This window comes from Pinus tabuliformis, chromosome 4_2, assembly GCF_031772625.1.
Source record: "Pinus tabuliformis cultivar Carrire ecotype Pingquan chromosome 4_2, CPIR1, whole genome shotgun sequence".
In the NCBI taxonomy this organism is placed as follows: Eukaryota; Viridiplantae; Streptophyta; class Pinopsida; order Pinales; family Pinaceae; genus Pinus; species Pinus tabuliformis.
This window is the reverse complement of record NC_142304.1, coordinates 1,065,452,259-1,065,462,695: the sequence shown is the minus strand read 5'-3', so window position 1 is coordinate 1,065,462,695 and position 10,437 is coordinate 1,065,452,259. Positions and strand designations below refer to the sequence as shown.

Here is a 10,437-nt window from a genome sequence, read left to right as displayed (position 1 = left end):
TGCCCATAACATTTCCACTACTAACTACTGCACTGCAACTCCTTACACTATCTGCTTCTGCTACTGGAATAGATTCTTCACCATCCCCATCTTCTCCCTGAAGTCATGGGGTCTTCACTGGGGGAGAAATACCATACCACGTGCATTCATATTAGGGGATATATATATATTGAGGAAAAATGGCCTAATATATTGAGCATATAATAGAGGGTAAGGGTTTTTATATTGGCATATATAAAAAATTCAGCTCAAAGTTAATGAGAAAGTATAAAGGGTTATAAAAAATGTTAATGAAAAAAATGGATACCTACAATATCTAGTCAAAGTAGGGGTTCTTAAATTGGCAAGCTATATTGGGTTCATATTGGTAGGGGGTTAAATAATGTGAATTTTAGAGGTATTTTCCAATATTATTCAAATGAAGGGTATTCTTTAGTATGCCACGAATGCATGTGCTATGTAAAAGGTTCGTTAAGTGAAGCCCCCGTGCCTGAAGTAAACAAATAATGTTCATCCTAGAGCCTTGGTGAGAATCTCTGCCACCTGTTCTCCTGTTGGGGTGTACCTCAACTGTACTACCCCTCATTAGACACAGTCTCTGATAAAGTGACACCTGATATCAATGTGCTTTGACTGATAATGAAAGACTGGATTCTCAGGGATCTTGATGCAACTCTAATTATCACACAAAATAATGGTCGCTTCCATCTTTCTCTTGAATAGATTCACAAGAAATTTCCTAAGCCATACGACTTCACACGAAGTTGTGCTAGCTGCCATATATTCATCTTCAGCTGAGCTCAGAGCCATGGATTTCTATTTCCTACTACAGCAGGAGGTTATTCTTGATCCAATGTTGAAATAGTACCCAGTGGTACTTTTCTGATCTACTGAACTTCTAGCCCAATCTGCATCAATGAACCTGTTATCACAAAATCAGTACTAAGGGCTGCTACTTAGCAAGATCTCATGCAACTATTTCAAACCAGGCTTTAGACTAAGGATTAGCCTCCTTAGTCAGAGAGGGCTCTCTCACAGATTTTTGATATGGATTGATAATCAAAACAGATGGCTAACTCTTCAAACATTACATAAAAATAAGCTGGTTGGAACAACAAATTAACACATCTTCCATTGGGCTCATGGAGTCAAACACTTCTGCAGTAAACTAATAACTACTCAATCATGGAAGCCAAGGCATATAATGTTTAAATACTCAGAACATTTCTCAAAGGACCTCAACTCATAAATATGCACAGGAAGTCTGAGCACTAGGTGAATTCAGAGAGATTGCATATCAATTGAGCTGTAAAATATGAAAGACAAAATAAGACCACACGCAAACCTCAACTCATAAACATACACAGGAAATTTGAGCACTAGGTGAATTCAGAGTGATTGTAAGTTTATGGAGCTGTAAAACCAAAACTGGAAAAGACACAACCATACATATTCTGAGCATTGAACACATGATGAATCTTGCGAAGAAAAAGTACTCTTTGTATTACTGTCAAAAGTCCTTTACATAAGCTGATAGGAAAAAACTCTGTTTTCTTTTATAAATCTCCAACCCTTATTACATCAGAGTTTTCACTATATATAGGAAAACTAAAACTAAAACTACCTTGAGTCTCCTCCACAAGCATGAGGGGAGAGCTCGATGATCTACCATTAATTAACTTTATCTATTTCTAAACAAACTCATTAATTACAAAAGTGCTGAGCTGTAATTTCATAAAGTCCTAATCAAACTAAAACACTAATTCCTTTCTCCTCGTAACATGATTCTTTTTGGATCCTTGACAGCTGTACAATTTCTGTTGTGGCTGAGATATGTTGAGGAACATTCACTGAACGAGCTGGCCTTCGGGTGCTAGCTGTGTAGATGGCTCATTAATTAGTAAACATGAACACCCTATTTTCACGGTCCCTGTCTCCTACCATCCTCCGAAAATGTAGCAGGCATGTTCCCAAATCTTTAATAACTCAAAGTATGGAACGCTGCTACCAAACACCATGTCTCCAGATGAGCTGTAGGCTGTATTGATGTACAGGTGTCTTTCTTCTAACATTCCCGGTCAAACTGTTTATTCTGTATTGAAAACATCACCTACAGCAGTTTCGTAGCGCGCTACGAAACTGCTGTGTGATTTAAAAAACACAGTTTTCCTCTAAATTCCTCACAAAATTGAATAGCTGTTGTTTGCTAGGCTTCACGGTTCACCATTTGAACCAGCCTATAAATAACCAACTACTCATATTCATCCTTGAAGACCGACAACCCCGCAAGCAAGTCTGCCACCAACATTTCCTGTGCTCTTACTCAGTTCATGGCCACCTTTGCCAAGATCATGTCTGAGCACAGCATATACGAACAACTTTTTCCTCACAACTCCCACTAATAATGTAATCCCTCCCATTCATATAATATGACCGAGTATAGTTCTGAGCACTTCCTGTAGGAGCAATGTCAAATTTCATATGTAGCCTTCCATCCACAGCTAAGTGTTGCTTGACCTCATTATCCACAGCTGAGGAAAGGATATAATGATCATCACGAGAAAAGCACACCATCACATTCCCTCTTAAGCTGGTCGTTGTATACAAAGGATGTGTAGGCTTTTGTCGTAAGTCCCACGTTTTGATTTCCTGATCAAATGATGAAGTCGCAAACAAGTATGGGGAATGATGAGCAAACTTTACCACATTTATATGTTCACGGTGGAGATCTTCGAAAACTTGTAACCGTTTTCCACTGCACACATCATACAGAGCAACATGTTTTGAATATCCACTAGCAAGGAAATAATTATCTGTTGCATTAATATGGACAGATGTTAATTTCTCAAACTCTTCATATGTGTAAGTGGCAGGGTTTCTACTGCTGCTGCCTGCACCATATCTGGAAGGAAGAACAGTTGAGCGCATTCGGTTCACATCATACAGTTGTAATGTGCCATTGTCAGAGCCAGCAATAAGCTTGGAAGGGTCCTTGTTGAACCAACAGAGACCAAGAATACTATGATTTGCTCCAACTGACTGAACATGGCCAACAATTTTACCACTTTCATGGTTGATCACAACTACTTCCCCATCCAAAGTCCCAAAGACCATCAAACTAGAATCAGATGGATGATACTCAAATTGTCTAGGTCGAAACTTCTTGTTAATCTCTGTAGAATTTTCAGTAGAGTTCCTTTTCAATTTGGAAATAGGGTAAATGGCTGGCCATGCACAAGAGGCCATTTTGGCTGCACAAATAAATCTGGAAAATGAAATAGCATTACCATTGCTTGTGCCTAGTCGCTTTCGCTTGCATGGCAAAAGTATTCCAGAGCCTATTCCAGTTTCACGCCCTTTTAAAATGTTGAAAACACTTTCTTTCTCTCTTCTATTATATGGAAGAGATTCAAAATATTGTTCAAAAACCATTCGTGCTCTCTCTCTCTCCAACTGAGTGACAGGTAAATTGTCAAAAACTTTTAAACCAGGTAACGAGGCTATCATGAACTCTCATTATTTTATTCATAGCTTGGGCCCAAAGAGACTTTGAATCTAAATGGATGGTCATTTATGAGGTGTAGAAAGAACCCTATTGATTACGATGGGCTAGATGTTGAATCCGTCGATATCACGGCATCCTCAATTTAAAGTACCATGTGTTGCTCAATTTAAAGTGCCGCGTTTTCATTACCGTGTTCTAGTGCATGACACCAATCGGCCAAACAATCAAAGTTTCAAACATAGGTCATATTCCTCTAAATAATCAAACCATCATGACTGTCCCGGACTTTCTTATGGCTGTCGCGAATGCTTCTTGGTATTCCTTGCCAACACAACTTTCGTCCATTTTCCCCCACGCCAAGATTTTTTTTCTTCATTATCATCACCCATAAAGCGCAAAAAGGCCATATACACAGGGGCCATTCCAAGCTGGAATGTTTCGAAGTGAAGACAGAATTGTTGACCAAAACAGTTGAATACCGTCAGCATCCATGTTGCATTCTCCACCTCCTGAGGATTAGGTTTTACATATCGACGATTGAAGGTGCAGCCATTGTGCATGTCCACCTTGTGATCATTTCTCAAGTGAGTCACAAGCGCTGGAATGTCCCCAGTAACTGAGCATTCAGAACCTGTGTAAGGGCAACTGTAAGGTATGAACATGCATTGTTGTTCATGCTTGAGCTTGCTATAATATGGGAATATGTCGTGACAACCAAGCTTTTGATGTTTGCAAGGAAGTTCCAGAGATTCTGCAACCTTTTCAAGAGCCAAACATCTTATATTCCCCAGTTCATGTCTGCACATATGACAATATACTTCCTTCACTGCTCCCTGTTTTCATATTCTGTCTCCACATGCTTTCCATAGAGAAGTATACAAATTGCATCCGCATATAATAGCTTGTCGGTCCAATTCTTATTTTAATAAGCGAAGTTCATCTCTCAACATATAACAATGTACTTCCTTCACTGCTCCATAGAATGAGAAGCATTATTCAACTTCACACAGATGATTTGTATCATGTATGCGCATCATTATAAACCAAAACGCAGAAAATAAGTACATTGAGGTTAACATTCTTTGTCCATGATGGTTCCATAAGTACAAAATTTGGCCTTCTGCATGCTAGGGTGAGTTTAAGTGTCTTTGTATGATATGAAGAACCAACAGATCCATTAGCATCATTGTGATAGTTGTCCACATATGTATTGAACAAAGACTGCTGCCCAAATGGTTGTATGATAGGCATTTGGTCATGCATCCATCAATGAACCAATTATTGCACCCTTTCTAAGAAACTCACATTGACCAAACTTAATAACAAACATTGGAAATGACTTCTTGAGAACATGCCACCTGTAAAATGTATCCGCCCCAGAACTATTTTGCATGACAGCTACTAAGGATTCGAACAAATCCCCCATTTCGTAGCACGCTACGAAATCACTAAAACAAGCTGCGCTGCGAAACTGCTAAAGGATTCATGCGCTGCAAAAACACTTTGTCTTTAAGCTAATCTGAGCAAATTTTTGGAAACAGAATTTTCAGTGATAACAGTGGCTCCACTTGGGATAGTGTGCCCCTGTGGTGCGCTAAGAACATGCAGCTCTAGTGCCTTATCCATTTGTGACAAACAGAAATTCGCTTGACAAGCATGACTGTAGGAGAAAGAAAGCTACATCTACTGAAAAAAGAAATGCTCAGTTAACCTTGAGCTTATTTGCATTTACTTCTACCTACCTACCCTAACCATTTCAACTTCTTCAACTCAATCAATGTGAAATTTCCAATGCAGCCAATCATTTGTCTTATCTGATATTTGATTTCTTTGACTGCATCGGAGTTCAGATCCAATATGACAGTGTAATGACCACTGCCACTGAAATTTTCTCTGATCTTCTTTGAAAAACTAAAATACTGGAGAGTAAAACTCTTCCATGTAATCAGCTACAGGATCCCAGAATACATGATCAGCTTGTTTTTCCTTGTAACTTTCCAGCTGTGCAAACTAATCTTCAACAGCAGTGTTCAGTTCCTCAAACGTGAAAGAGAAAGGAACCGGCATTCTCTCCTTACGTTCTGCCATAGAAAACCTCTGAAAATAATGATCATGACCATGAAAATTATATTCCTGAATTTGACCTTCTAAACCTTCGATGTCTTTCTCAATGTCCTCAGCAACCTCATTCAAAAATCTCATCTTATCCTCTGACTTGCAGTCAAAGGATTTTAGATATGAGGACAAGGACAAAGAAAAAGATTCATTTGTCTCTTCATTAATATGATCATCATTCCATTGTTTGAAACCTTCAACTGAAGGAGAGTTTACCACCACCTCTGACCTATCTGTCCATTCCTCCAAGAACATAAGCCAAAAGTCTTCAAATGACTTAATGGATTTAGGAGGAAAGCTTTCAATCCATTGTTTACATTTCCCTTGAAGTGAATCATAGAATAACCTAATGCAAACATCTTCATGTTTAACTCTAAGAAGCTCTGAAAATTTACAGAAATCTGTTATATGCTCCAAGGTTAAACTCAAATCTTCTCCATTGAATTTTGGACCATTCCTTAGAAAATATGCATCCTTGGGAAAATGATTTGGGAAACCATGAATTCCTGAGAAATCTATGCATGAATACCTTGAACTAAAAATGACAGCTTTTGGGTCCTTCATAGCTCCAGTGGAACCACCATGAATGTATGAACTTTGGATTCTTCAACAATGGAATCGCCAAGGTAGATTTGCAGCCTTGAAAACCTTCTGAGTTCCTGCTACCTTCAGGAGTTCAGCTTCATGATTTCAGGAAAAATAATCTTCAGGCTCCCGGCAGACGCACCAAAATGTTATCACAAAATCAGTACTAAGGGCTGCTACTTAGCAAGATCTCATGCAACTATTTCAAACCAGGCTTTAGACTAAGGATTAGCCTCCTTAGTCAGAGAGAGCTCTCTCACAGATTTTTGATATGGATTGATAATCAAAACAGATGGCTAACTCTTCAAACATTACATAAAAATAAGCTGGTTGGAACAACAAATTAACACATCTTCCATTGGGCTCATGGAGTCAAACACTTCTGCAGTAAACTAATAACTACTCAATCATGGAAGCCAAGGCATATAATGTTTAAATACTCAGAAAATTTCTCAAAGGACCTCAACTCATAAATATGCACAGGAAGTCTGAGCACTAGGTGAATTCAGAGTGATTGCATATCAATTGAGCTGTAAAATATGAAAGACAAAATAAGACCACACACAAACCTCAACTCATAAACATACACAGGAAATTTGAGCACTAGGTGAATTCAGAGTGATTGTAAGTTTATGGAGCTGTAAAACCAAAAAGGGAAGAGACACAACCATACATATTCTGAGCATTGAACACATGATGAATCTTGGGAAGAAAAAGTACTCTTTGTATTACTGTCAAAAGTCCTTTACATAAGCTGATAGGAAAAAACTCTGTTTTCTTTTATAAATCTCCAACCCTTATTACATCAGAGTTTTCACTATATATAGGAAAACTAAAACTAAAACTACCTTGAGTCTCCTCCACAAGCATGAGGGGAGAGCTCGATGATCTACCATTAATTAACTTTATCTATTTCTAAACAAACTCATTAATTACAAAAGTGCTGAGCTGTAATTTCATAAAGTCCTAATCAAACTAAAACACTAATTCCTTTCTCCTCGTAACATGATTCTTTTTGGATCCTTGACAGCTGTACAATTTCTGTTGTGGCTGAGATATGTTGAGGAACATTCACTGAACGAGCTGGCCTTCGGGTGCTAGCTGTGTAGATGGCTCATTAATTAGTAAACATGAACACCCTATTTTCACGGTCCCTGTCTCCTACCATCCTCCAAAAATGTAGCAGGCATGTTCCCAAATCTTTAATAACTCAAAGTATGGAACACTGCTATCAAACACCATGTCTCCAGATGAGTTGTAGGTTGTATTGATGTACAGGTGTCTTTCTTCTAACATTCCCGGTCAAACTGTTTATTCTGTATTGAAAACATCACCTACAGCAGTTTCGTAGCGCGCTACGAAACTGCTGTGTGATTTAAAAAACACAGTCTTCCTCTAAATTCCTCACAAAATTGAATAGTTGCTGTTTGCTAGGCTTCACGGTTCACCATTTGAACCAGCCTATAAATAACCAACTGCTCATATTCATCCTTGAAGACCGACAACCCCGCAAGCAAGTCTGCCACCAACATTTCCTGTGCTCTTACTCAGTTCATGGCCACCTTTGCCAAGATCATGTCTGAGCACAGCATATACGAACAACTTTTTTCTCACAACTCCCACTAATAATGTAATCCCTCCCATTCATATAATATGCCCGAGTATAGTTCTGAGCACTTCCTGTAGGAGCAATGTCAAATTTCATATGTAGCCTTCCATCCACAGCTAAGTGTTGCTTGACCTCATTATCCACAGCTGAGGAAAGGATATAATGATCATCACGAGAAAAGCACACCATCACATTCCCTCTTAAGCTGGTCGTTGTATACAAAGGATGAGTAGGCTTTTGTCGTAAGTCCCACGTTTTGATTTCCTGATCAAATGATGAAGTCGCAAACAAGTATTGGGAATGATAAGCAAACTTTACCACATGTATATGTTCACGGTGGAGATCTTCGAAAACTTGTAACCGTTTTCCACTGCACACATCATACAGAGCAACATGTTTTGAATATCCACTAGCAAGGAAATAATTATCTGTTGCATTAATATGGACAGATGTTAATTTCTCAAACTCTTCATATGTGTAAGTGGCAGGGTTTCTACTGCTGCTGCCTGCACCATATCTGGAAGGAAGAACAGTTGAGCGCATTCGGTTCACATCATACAGTTGTAATGTGCCATTGTCAGAGCCAGCAATAAGCTTGGAAGGGTCCTTGTTGAACCAACAGAGACCAAGAATACTATGATTTGCTCCAACTGACTGAACATGGCCGACAATTTTACCACTTTCATGGTTGATCACAACCACTTCCCCATCCAAAGTCCCGAAGACCATCAAACTAGCATCAGATGGATGATACTCAAATTGTCTGGGCCGAAACTTCTTGTTAATTTCTGTAGAATTTTCAGTAGAGTTCCTTTTCAATTTGGAAATAGGGTAAATGGCTGGCCATGCACAAGAGGCCATTTTGGCTGCACAAATAAATCTGGAAAATGAAATAGCATTACCATTGCTTGTGCCTAGTCGCTTTCGCTTGCATGGCAAAAGTATTCCAGAGCCTATTCCAGTTTCACGCCCTTTCAAAATGTTGAAAACACTTTCTTTCTCTCTTCTATTATATGGAAGAGATTCAAAATATTGTTCAAAAACCATTCGTGCTCTCTCTCTCTCCAACTGAGTGACAGGTAAATTGTCAAAAACTTTTAAACCATGTAACGAGGCTATCATGAACTCTCATTATTTTATTCATAGCTTGGGCCCAAAGAGACTTTGAATCTAAATCGATGGTCATTTATGAGGTGTAGAAAGAACCCTATTGATTACGATGGGCTGGATGCTGAATCCGTCGATATCACGGCATCCTCAATTTAAAGTGCCTTGTGTTGCTCAATTTAAAGTGTCGCGTTTTCATTACCGTGTTCTAGTGCATGACACCAATCGGCCAAACAATCAAAGTTTCAAACATAGGTCATATTCCTCTGAATAATCAAACCATCATGACTGTCCCGGACTTTCTTATGGCTGTCGCGAATGCTTCTTGGTATTCCTTGCCAACACAACTTTCGTCCATTTGCCCCCACGCCAAGATTTTTTTTCTTCATTATCATCACCCATAAAGCGCAAAAAGGCCATATACACAGGGGCCATTCCAAGCTGGAATGTTTCGAAGTGAAGACAAAATTGTTGACCAAAACAGTTGAATACCGTCAGCATCCATGTTGCATTCTCCACCTCCTGAGGATTAGGTTTTACATATCGACGATTGAAGGTGCAGCCATTGTGCATGTCCACCTTGTGATCATTTCTCAAGTGAGTCACAAGCGCTGGAATGTCCCCAGTAACTGAGCATTCAGAACCTGTGTAAGGGCAACTGTAAGGTCTGAACATGCATTGTTGTTCATGCTTGAGCTTGCTATAATATGGGAATATGTTGTGACAACCAAGCTTTTGATGTTTGCAAGGAAGTTCCAGAGATTCTGCAACCTTTTCAAGAGCCAAACATCTTATATTCCCAGTTCATGTCTGCGCATATGACAATATACTTCCTTCACTGCTCCCTGTTTTCATATTCTGTCTCCACATGCTTTCCACAGAGAAGTATACAAATTGCATCCGCATATAATAGCTTGTCGGTCCAATTCTTATTTTAATAAGCGAAGTTCATCTCTCAACATATAACAATGTACTTCCTTCACTGCTCCATAGAATGAGAAGCATTATTCAACTTCACACAGATGATTTGTATCATGTATGCGCATCATTATAAACCAAAACACAGAAAATAAGTACATTGAGGTTAACATTCTTTGTCCATGATGGTTCCATAAGTACAAAATTTGGCCTTCTGCATGCTGGGGTGAGTTTAAGTGTCTTTGTATGATATGAAGAACCAACAGATCCATTAGCATCAATTTGATAGCTGTCCACATATGTATTGAACAAAGACTGCTGCCCAAATGGCTGTATGATAGGCATTTGGTCATGCATCCATCAATGAACCAATTATTGCACCCTTTCTAAGAAACTCACACTGACCAAACTTAATAACAAACATTGGAAATGACTTCTTGAGAACATGCCACCTGTAAAATGTATCCGCCCCAGAACTATTTTGCATGACAGCTACTAAGGATTCGAACAAATCCCCCATTTCGTAGCACGCTATGAAATCACTAAAACAAGCTGCGCTGCGAAACTGCTAAAGGATTCATGCGCTGCAAAAACACTT

The 10,437-nt window shown here is 39.0% G+C and overlaps 3 pseudogenes; all 3 read right to left on the bottom strand.

Annotated features, from left to right (window-relative positions):
* Positions 1-2,349: 2,349 nt before the first annotated feature.
* On the bottom strand, positions 2,350-4,311 carry LOC149173301 (protein DWD HYPERSENSITIVE TO UV-B 1 pseudogene; annotated as a pseudogene).
* Positions 4,312-7,778: 3,467 nt separating this feature from the next.
* Positions 7,779-8,936, bottom strand: LOC149173300 (protein DWD HYPERSENSITIVE TO UV-B 1 pseudogene; annotated as a pseudogene).
* Positions 8,937-9,166: 230 nt separating this feature from the next.
* Positions 9,167-9,725, bottom strand: LOC149173299 (E3 ubiquitin-protein ligase SINAT2 pseudogene; annotated as a pseudogene).
* Positions 9,726-10,437: the final 712 nt, after the last annotated feature.